We start from the raw sequence: 10,056 nt of genomic DNA, 5'->3' as shown, positions 1-10,056 counted from the left end.
ATGTGTATGTACATATATAAGAATAACATTAAAGCCAGGCATGGTGATGCAGACTTTCAATCCCAGCACTTGGGAGGCAGAGGCAGGCAGACTTCTGTGAGATGGAGACCAGCCTGGTCTACATTGTAAGTTCCAGTCCAGTTGGGAATACAGGGAGACCCTGTCTCAAAAAGACTGAATAAAAAAAGAAAGAAAAAGAGAAGAGAATAATTACATTAGCTAGATACACAGATATCAAATTCTTTACTCTTACCAGCAGTGGTGGTGCACACCTTTGATCCCAGCATTTGGGAGGCAGAGGCAGGTGGAGCTCTCTGAGTTTAAGGCCAGCCTGGTCTACACGGTGAGTTCCAGGCCAGCTGGGGCTACAGGGAGACCCTGTCTCAAAAAGACCGAAAAATATAAACAAATAGGTAATTCACAGCAGAGGATATCTGAAATGTTCATAGACTATACATATGTAAAAAGATTAGTTTTCAGAGAAATGAAAAATAAAGCAACAGTGCAATAGTGAGCTATTTCACATCTAGAATATGTGGTGTTCACTCTCTCCAGCGCTGGGAGGGGAATATGGCAATGCAGTCTAGGTAACTGCTGTGCTCAGTACATTTATTTATTTATTTATTTATTTTATTTATTTATTTATTTTTGAGACAGGGTCTTACTATGTAGCCCTGGCTGACTAGGAGCTCTATATGTAGTCCAGGCTGGCCTCAAACTTAAAGAGATCCACCTGCCTCTGCCTCTGGAGTTCTGGGATTAAAGGCATGCACCACCATGCCTGGTCCTCTTTATTTTTTATTTTAAATATTATTATTGTTATAATTATTTAATATTTTATTATTTTTATTTTATGTGTATGAGTGTTATGCCTGCATATATGTAAGTGCACCCGTGTCGCGCAATGTCCGCCCACAGAGGAGAGAAGAGGCTGTTGGATCCCCTGGAACTGGAGTTATGGACAGTTGTTAGCTGCCATATGGGTGCTGGGATTCGAACCTGGGTCTTCTGCAAGAAGAGTCAGTGTTCTTAACCACTGAGCCATCTCTCCAGCCCCCGCCCCTGTTTTTTTTTAATGGCTTAATTGAAGGTCGCTGAGGGATAGTTCATTGGTATTATGTGCTTAGTATTCATGAGGTCCTGCCCAGCACCTGAGGCAAAGTTTTCTTGAATTATTATTTCCATAACATAAAATTCACCTATGTTAGGGTAAGTTACCCCCCTCCACAGCAATGATAGTATTATCTACAGACTTCTGTGAAAATTAACCACAATGGAGCCAGCAAGATGGTTCAGTGGGTAAAAGGACTTACTGCCAATCTTAACTACCTGAGTTTGCTGAGTCTCACTCAGTGGAGAAGATAACCAAGTAAGTAGTTCTCTGACCTACACACACACACATGCACGCACACACATACACACATACACACACCACACATACACACACATAAATAAAAAATAAATGTAATAAAAATTGTTTTAAATTACCACAATTTAGTAAGGCCTTGTGGTACAAGCCTGTTATCACAGTTACTCTGGAGGCTGAGGCAGGAAGATGGAATGTTCAAGGCCAGTCTGGGCAATTTAGTGAAGCCCTGTCTCAAAATTAAAAGGGTTGGTTGGCAGAGCTGGGGATGTAGCTCAGTGGTAGAGCACTTGCCTAATAAATGTGCAGCCCTAGGTTCAATCCACAGCACAAGAAAAAAATTACCATATTCTAAGTTTAGGACATTTCACTTGCCTCCAAAGAAACTTTATGCTCATTGACAGTCAATTCTCGTCTCCCCCTGGCAACATAGGCCACTACTAACTACTTGCTGTCTATATATTTGTTTTTTCTTGATATTTTATATAAGGGAGTTGTAATGGCTAATCTTAGTTGTTAACTTGATTGAATCTGGGATCAAATAAGAGATAAGTCTCTGGCTAGGTCTGTAAGGGCATTTCCTGGAAGGATTAACTGAAGGCGGGGGAAGATCAGATATGAAGAGGTCTGAGGAAAAAGCAGTCCTGCTTGCTTGCCTGCCTTCTCGTTGGTAAGCAGGTCTATCCTCCTCCTCCTCCTCCTCCTCCTCCTCCCTTCTCCCTCTCCTCCTCCTCCTCCTCCCCTCCTTATTCCCCCCCTCCTCCCCCTTCTCCCCCTCCTCCTCCTCGCTGCCACCACCACCGCCGCCAACACTGCCATCGTGGACCAAAGACCAGCAGCTCTCCAGGAATCCTGTAGGCCTTCAGTACCACATTGGGACTGCTGAGTCATCCAGCCTTGTAGAATCAGCAGCCACTGGATTCTCAGCCTCTCCATTATGAAGATAGCAATTATTAGACTACCAGCCCATATCCTGTAAGGCAATCTAATAAATGCCCTTTTGTAATATCTATTCATTCTATCATTTCTGTTTCTCTAGAGAACCCTGACGGATAGAGGAGTCATGCAGTTTGTGATCATATATGTATATATAATTTTTTTTGTCTTTTTGAGAGAGGGTCCCCCTGTAGCCCCAGCTGACCTGGAACTTGCTCTGTAGTCCAGGCAGGCCTTGAACTCACAGAGAGCCACCTGTCTCTGCCTTCTTTATATGTTTTTCTTTCACTGAGCACAGTTTCTTTTTCAATCCTGGGAATGGAACTCAGGACTTTGTATGCTAGCTGAGTGCTTTACCATTGAGCTACGCCCCCAGTCTTACTGAACATCCTGGGATTTTGTTATTTTGAGTTTTTTTTTTTTTTGAGACTGGGCTGGACTTGAACTCACAGAGATCCACCTTCCTCTGCCTTCTGAGTGCTAGGATTAAAGATATGCACCATCACGCCTGGTGAACATAAGTTTTTTTGAGACAGGGTTTTGCTATATAGGCCAGGTCAGCCTTGAATTTATGATCCTCTTGCCTCAGCTTCCACAGTGCTGGGATTCTAGGTGTGCAGCATCATGCCTGGTCATAATTTTTTAAATTGTGGCAAAATAAATCCACATAAAATTGACTACCTTAATTATTTCTAAGTATACAGTTGAGTGGCATTAAGCACACTCATATTTGTTGTGCAACCCACGTCACCATCCATCTTCAGAATTCTTCATCTTCCCCAACTACAATTCCATACCCATTAAACACTGATTCCTGACATCACTACCCTCCAGCACTGGCAATTCCCATTGTACTTTCTGTCCAAGAATTTTTAAAAAATATTTATTATTTATTATTTTTATTTTATGTATATGAATGTTATGCCTGCATCTAAGTAAGTGCACCCATGTTGTGCAATGCCCGAGGAGGACAGAAGAGGCTGTCAAATCCCCTGGAACTGGAGTCATGGACAGTTGCGAGCTGCCACGTGGGTGCTGGGATATGAACTCCGGTCTTCTGCAAGAACAGTCAGTGTTCTTAACTGCTGAGCCATCTCTCCAGCCCTCTGTCTAAGAAATTTTGACTACTCTTAATCACCCCATGGAACCATATGGTATTGTACTTTTGTGACTGGTTTATTTTACTTAGTATAATGCTGACTTTCCTTTTCCAGTTTTAAGCTGGACCATATCCATCAGAAGTCTACACCACATCTTGCTTATCCATTCATCCATTGAAGGACATGTAGGTTGCTTCTACTTTAGGGGCAGTATGAACAATGCCGGTTGCTATGAAGATGAGTTTGCAAATATTTCTTTGTGTCCCCACCTTCAATCTTTTGGAATCCCAGTAGTGGGCTTGCTGGATAATATGGTAGTTCTTTTTTTAATTTTTTGAGGAAGCCCCATATTGTTTTCCACAGCTGCTGCACCATTTAATATTCCCACTAATAGTAACTTCCCTTCATCTTTGTTGAATTTATTTATTTATTTATTTATTTATTTATTTATTTAGACTTTTTGAGACAGGGTCTCCCTGTAGCTCCAGCTGTCCTGGATTCACTATGGAGACCAGGCTGGCCTCAAATGTTGATTTTATTTTTAAAATATGTGAAACATTCAGATGGTTTCATAAAGCAGAATCAGATCAAAAAATGAAGTGTCTCTTCCTCCTCCCCCTCCCCCTTTCCCTCTCCTCCTTCCCCTTCTCTTCTCCCTTCTTCTCTTCTTCCTCCTCCTTTTTCTTCTTGGTGTTTTGAGACAGGGTCTCCTAATTCAGGCTGGCCTCAAACTCACTATATAGTTAAAGATGACCTTGAACTCATGATCCTCCTGCCTCCACCTCTAGTGCTGGGATTGCAGGGCCATGACACCACAACTAGAATATTTTGTGGGGGTGGGTTGAGACAGTGTCTTGCTATGTAGCCCTGGCTGGTCTGAAACTTGTGACAATCCTCCTGCCTCTGCCTCCTTAATCCTGAGATTGCAGATGTGTGCCATGGCATTCTGTCCCTTTTATTTACTTAGTTATACATTATATATTATTTTTTGAGACAGGGTCTCATGTAGCTCAGGCTGTCCTTGAACTTGCTACATAGCTGAGGATAATATTGAGCTCCTAATCCTTCTGCCTCTATCTCTCAAGTACTGGGATCACAAGTTTCTTTTTCTTTCTTTCTTTTTCTTTTTTCTCTTTCTTTCTTTCTTTCTTTCTTTCTTTCTTTCTTTCTTTCTTTCTTTCTTTCTTTCTTTCTTTCTTTCTTTCTTTCTTTCTTTCTTTCTTTCTTTCTTTCTTTCTTTCTTTCTTTCTTTCTTTCTTTCTTTCTTTCTTTCTTTCTTTCTTTCTTTCTTTCTTTCTTTCTTTCTTTCTTTCTTTCTTTCTTTCTTTCTTTCTTTCTTTCTTTCTTTCTTTCTTTCTTTCTTTCTTTCTTTCTTTCTTTCTTTCTTTCTTTCTTTCTTTCTTTCTTTCTTTCTTTCTTTCTTTCTTTCTTTCTTTCCTTCTTTCCTTCTTCTTTCTCTTTGTCTTTCATCTTTCTTTTTCAGTCTTTTTGAGACCGGGTCTCCCTGTAGCCTCAGCTGGCCTAGAACTTGCTATGTAGACCAGGCTGGCCTTGAACTCACAGAGATCCACCTGCCTCTGCCTTGCAGTGCTGGGATTAAAGGCGTGCACCACCACACCTGGCTTGTACCTTTTCTTTCATCTCATTCCCATCCATTTTCTTTTTTTGGTCATTTTGAGACAGGGTCTCTCAGCCCCAGCTGGCTTTGAACTCACTATATAGACCAGGCTGGCCTTGAACTCATAGAGATCCGCCTGCCTCTGCCTCCTGAATGCTGGGACTAAAGGTGTGTGTCACCACACCCGGCTCTAATTTTTTTTTTTTTTAAGATAGGGTTTCACTATGTAGTAGCCCTGACTGGCCTCTATTAACTGGGATTAAAGATGTGTGCCACTATACCCAACAATCTCTACTTATTATAAGAAAGCATCTATGTTACTCAACTTGGACTTGACTTCCTGAGCTTAAGAAATCCTCTTGCCTCAGCTTCCCAAGATGAGCACGGATGCATACTAACTGTATTTGGCTTCTATTACACGTGTTTCTTGCTCTTTGCTTTTCTTTTTTTGGGTGTTGGTATTGAACCCAGGGCCTTGAATATGCTAGGCAAGCACTCCAACATTGAGCCACATTCCTAGCTCTTGGTTTCTTCAAACAATGTGTTGCTATAGTAGTCCAGACTGGCTTTGCAGTTGAGATCCTCTGCCTACTGAGTTGGGGTTACAGGTATTCCCCACCATGATCAACAGAAACTAGTCTTTTATTATTTAATAAAGCAATTACTGTGTGTTTGCATGGTGGCGGAGCATGCTGCCATAGTGTTCATGTGGAGGTCAGAGGACAACTTTGTGGAGTCAGTTCTCTCCCTTCACCTTTATGTGCATTCTCGGGATCAAACAATCGAGGGCAGACTTTGCAGGGCAAGCACATTTATCTACTGAACCATTTCACCAGCTCAAAACCAGTCTTTCTGGCTGCCATCTAATAGTCGTGTTGGTTTTAAGGTTCTTTCTGGCTGCCATCTAATAGTCTGTGTTGGTTTTAAGGTTGAGGGCTTTAATTTTACAGTTTTGTTTTTACAGAGTGATTATCACATTGTTGAAACTTTGACTGGTGGTTACACCCTCCCACACAGCACTTCATGTTGCCATAGGAGCCAACCACAGAGACAGCACCTGAGGCTCTGATGTGGTAAGTAACCCAAGAGCCCATCTGGGGACAAACATATTTGACTCAAAGCCTATCCAGGAGCCGATGCTATAGCTAGATGATAGACCACTTGCCTGGCATACACAAGGCCTTGGACTCCAATAAAAAGCCTCTGAGCTACAGCCATCTTTAGAAATTAAGCATTTGTTTTTCTGCAGAAGCCCAGATATCCCAAGACTTCTCTGGAACAATGACAGATCAACATAAAAACAAGATCAGGGGGCTATAAAGATGGCTCAGTGGTTAAGAACACTGGCTGCTCTTGCAGAAAGCCTAGATTTGGTTCCCAGTACCCACATGGCTGCCAACAACCATCTGTAACTCCCAGTTCCAGGTAATCCGATGCCCTCTTCTAACCTCTGTGGGCATTCCATGATGTGGATGCACTTACATGCAGACAATACACTCATACAAATTAAAACAAAACAAAACAACAACAATAACAACAACAAAAAACCAAAGTCAAGATCAGTCTGTAATCTTGTCTGAACACAGATAAATAAATGAACATTGGCTGGGCGTGGTGGTGCACTCCTTTAATCCCAGCACTCCGGAGGCAGAGGCAGGCAGATCTTTGTGAGTTCAAAGCCAGCCTCGTCTACATAGTGAGTTCCAGGCCAGCTGGGCCTACAGGGAGACGCTGTCTCAAAAAAACCGAAAAAAAAATGAACATTGTCTAAACAAAATAAGTGACCAGTAGGACATGGTGCTGCACACCTTTAGTCCCAGCACTTGGGGGCCAGAGACAGGTGGATCTCCATGAATTTGAGACCAACTTGATCTACATAGTGAGTTCTAACCTAGCAGAGCTACACAGTGAGACCCTATCTAAAAAAAATCGGGGACTGGAGAAATGGCTCAGTGGTTAAGAGCAATGGTTGCTCTTCCAGAGGATGTGGGTTCAATTCCCAGAACCCATATGGCAGCTAACAACTATCCATAACTCCAGTTCCAAGGATTGACACCCTCTTTTGGCCTCCAAGAGCTTTGCATGACATGGGTGCATTTACATACATGCAGGCAAAACACTCATACCATAAAATATAAAAATAAAAAATAAAAATAAATAAAAAAATATTCCCCCTAATCCAGTTGATATGTTTTGTTTTATTTTTCTTACAGTACTTGAGGTGGAACCCAGGGTCTTGTGTGTGCTAATCAAGTGCTTTACCACTGTAGAGGTCAAACCCCAGAACCCCAACCTGGCTAAGAAGCAGCCTAACTACCAATTACAGCTTTAGCTTCCTCTGTAGTCTTTGTCCTGGATATGATTTATTGAGGTACGCAGTCATAGATTTACCCCTATCAGATTCAGAGTAAATCTTTAAACTCTTGTCTGGACTGGTCATGGTGCCAGCTACTCAAGAGACTGAGACAGGAGGATTCTCTCTCTCTCTCTCTCTCTCTCTCTCTCTCTCTCTCTCTCTTTCTCTCTCTCCTCTCTCTGTATCTCTCTGTCTGTCTCTGTCTTCCTGCTGTGGTGGACAGCACTGTGAGGGTGGTCTCTGTGACATTCCTTAGCATGTCTGCCTAAAGTTCTAGAACTGTGGCTGGCACACACACACACACACACACACACACACACGGTTTTGGTATATAGCCCAGGCTGGCCTCCAACTCACTATGTCATTCCAGGCTGATCTCAAACTCAATATAGATTCACCTGCCTCAGCTTCCTAACTGCTGAGATGACAGGCATGTGCCACAATGCCCAGTTAGGGGGGTTCTTTTGCTCAGGAATTCAAGACCAGTTTGGGAAACATAGCAAAATCCCATCTAAAGAAACAGTTTGAGGGGCTGGAGAGGCTGCTCTTGCAGAAGACCCTGGTTCAGTTCCCAGCACCTATATGGCCGCTAACAACTATCCATACCATTCATAACTCCAGTTCCAGGGGATCTGATGCCCTCCTCTTCTGGCCTCCTTGGGCATTGTACACATGGTTGCACTTATATACATGCAGACAAAACATTTATACACATAAAATAAAAAATAAAATCTTTAAGAGTGCAGAATGTTTAAAAAAACAACAACAACCAGGTGTTGTGGTAAATGTCTGTAATTCCAACATTCAGGAGATTAAAGCAGGAGGGCTATTAAGTTCAGGGTTAGACTCTTTTTCATAAAACTAACCTATTAACCAACTAAATCAATCAATCAAGCAAACAAACCAAAACTCCACTGAGGATGTAACTGAGTGATAGAGCACTTGCTTGACACCTGTGAGGCCCTGGGTTCCATTCCCAGCAATACACACACACACACACACACACACACACACACACACACACACTGAGAGAGAAGACCTTCTTCCTAATCACCTAACATAAGCCTAAATCCTATAAACTCTAACACCTTAACATTCCACAGTCCCCCAGTTACATTCTCCCTTGTTGCAATGAGCAACGAACCTACCTCGTTTGGGATGGAAATAAACCTCAGTGGTAGAGCACTTACCTAGCACAGATCTCTAGTTTCAATCTCTAGTGCACACACACAAAAAGAAGAAAAACTGGACATTAAAAATGCCTTTAAGGGCTGGAGAGGCGGCTCAGTGGTTAAGAGTACTGACTACTCCTGCCGAGGACCCAGGTTCGATTCCCATGACCCACATGGAGACTCCTACAGTTCCAGGGAATCTGATGCCTTCTTCTGACCTCCATGGGCATTGCATGACATGGGTCCACCTACATATATGCAGGCAATACACTCATACACATAAAATAAAAAATAATAAAGTATTTAAAATATCTTTAATCCCAACACTTCGGAGGCAGAGGCAGGCAGGATCTCTGTGAGTTCAAGGCTAGCTTGGGGCTACAGGGAGACCCTGTGTCAAAGAAGAAAGAATGGGGAGGAGGAAGAAGTGGAGAAGGTGGAGGAGGAGGAGGGGGAGGAGGAGGAAGAAAATAAAATAAAATACCAACAAAAAAGGAACCAACCAACCAACCAATCAACTCCCTCCTCAGCTTGTTAGACCACAGATGTGTTCCTGGGGCTCAGAGAGGCTGCAGGCTTTGACAGCACTTACAGAGTTTTTACTTTGGAACCTTACTTATAGATGCCCCTGGTCCATAGATAGATTCCTTATTAAGTGGTTTCAAGCCTAGAGAATCAAGAATACCATGAAGGCTGGCAAGATGGCTCAGCAGTAAAGGCACTTGCCACCAAACTTGACAACCTAAGTTCAATCCCTGGGACCCTCATGGTAGAAAGAGAGAACCAACTCCTGCAGTCTTTCCTCTGACCTCTACCTGTGTGCCATGGTATGCATGTGGAGAGACAGAGACAGACAGAGAGAGAGAGAGAGAGAGAGAGAGAGAGAGAGAGAGAGAAATAATTTTAAAATAATACCATGAACCAGATGGAAAAACTGAGGTCTAGATAGGTCACTCTGTAGCCTAGGTTGACCTTGAACTAGCATTCTTCCTACCTCAGCTGCCTGAGTGGTAGGATCATAGGTGTGCAACACCATGCCTAGCTCTTAAGTGACTTATTCAAAGTCTCACAATGAACTAGTACTGTGCGGAACTAGAACCTTGTCTCCTGACCCCCAGGGGCGGTATGTCTAGTAGACATAGGGCCTTTCCTGAAGCTCATTCTGGCCAGGAATGGGTCATAGAACTTCTTGACAGGACACCCATCTGCTCATCTCTAAAGGATGGTGTTCTATTTTGTCTTCAATTGCTGTGACAAAACATTCTGACCAATACCAACTTGGGGAGGAAAGGTTTATTTCATCTTACATCTCCTGGGTCACAGTTCATTGTGAGGGAACCCAAGGTAGGAACTCAGGGCAGGCACTTAGATGCATAGCTGAAGCACACACCATGTGTGGAGGAACGCTGCTTACTGGTCCCTTCCTTCCTTCCTTCCTTCCTTCCTTCCTTCCTTCCTTCCTTCCTTCCTTCCTTCCTTCTTTTTTTTTCCTTCCTTCCTTCCTCTTT

The 10,056-nt window shown here is 42.8% G+C and overlaps 1 long non-coding RNA gene across 2 annotated transcripts in view; it reads left to right on the top strand.

The window, feature by feature from the left end:
• LOC103741638 overlaps positions 1-10,056 on the top strand; it is a 29,981-nt gene that overhangs the window by 18,116 nt on the left and 1,809 nt on the right. The window contains exon 2 of one of the 2 annotated variants that reach the window (XR_607591.2): positions 5,985-6,093. This is a non-coding gene — a long non-coding RNA (uncharacterized LOC103741638). Of the gene's footprint in view, positions 1-5,970; positions 6,094-10,056 lie in introns of both variants that reach the window. The other variant, XR_607590.2, reaches the window with a different exon arrangement.

The sequence above is a fragment of the Nannospalax galili genome, unplaced genomic scaffold, assembly GCF_000622305.1.
Source record: "Nannospalax galili isolate Female #2095 unplaced genomic scaffold, S.galili_v1.0 scaffold741, whole genome shotgun sequence".
Lineage (NCBI taxonomy): Eukaryota > Metazoa > Chordata > Mammalia > Rodentia > Spalacidae > Nannospalax > Nannospalax galili.
This window is presented reverse-complemented; position numbering and strand designations above follow the sequence as displayed.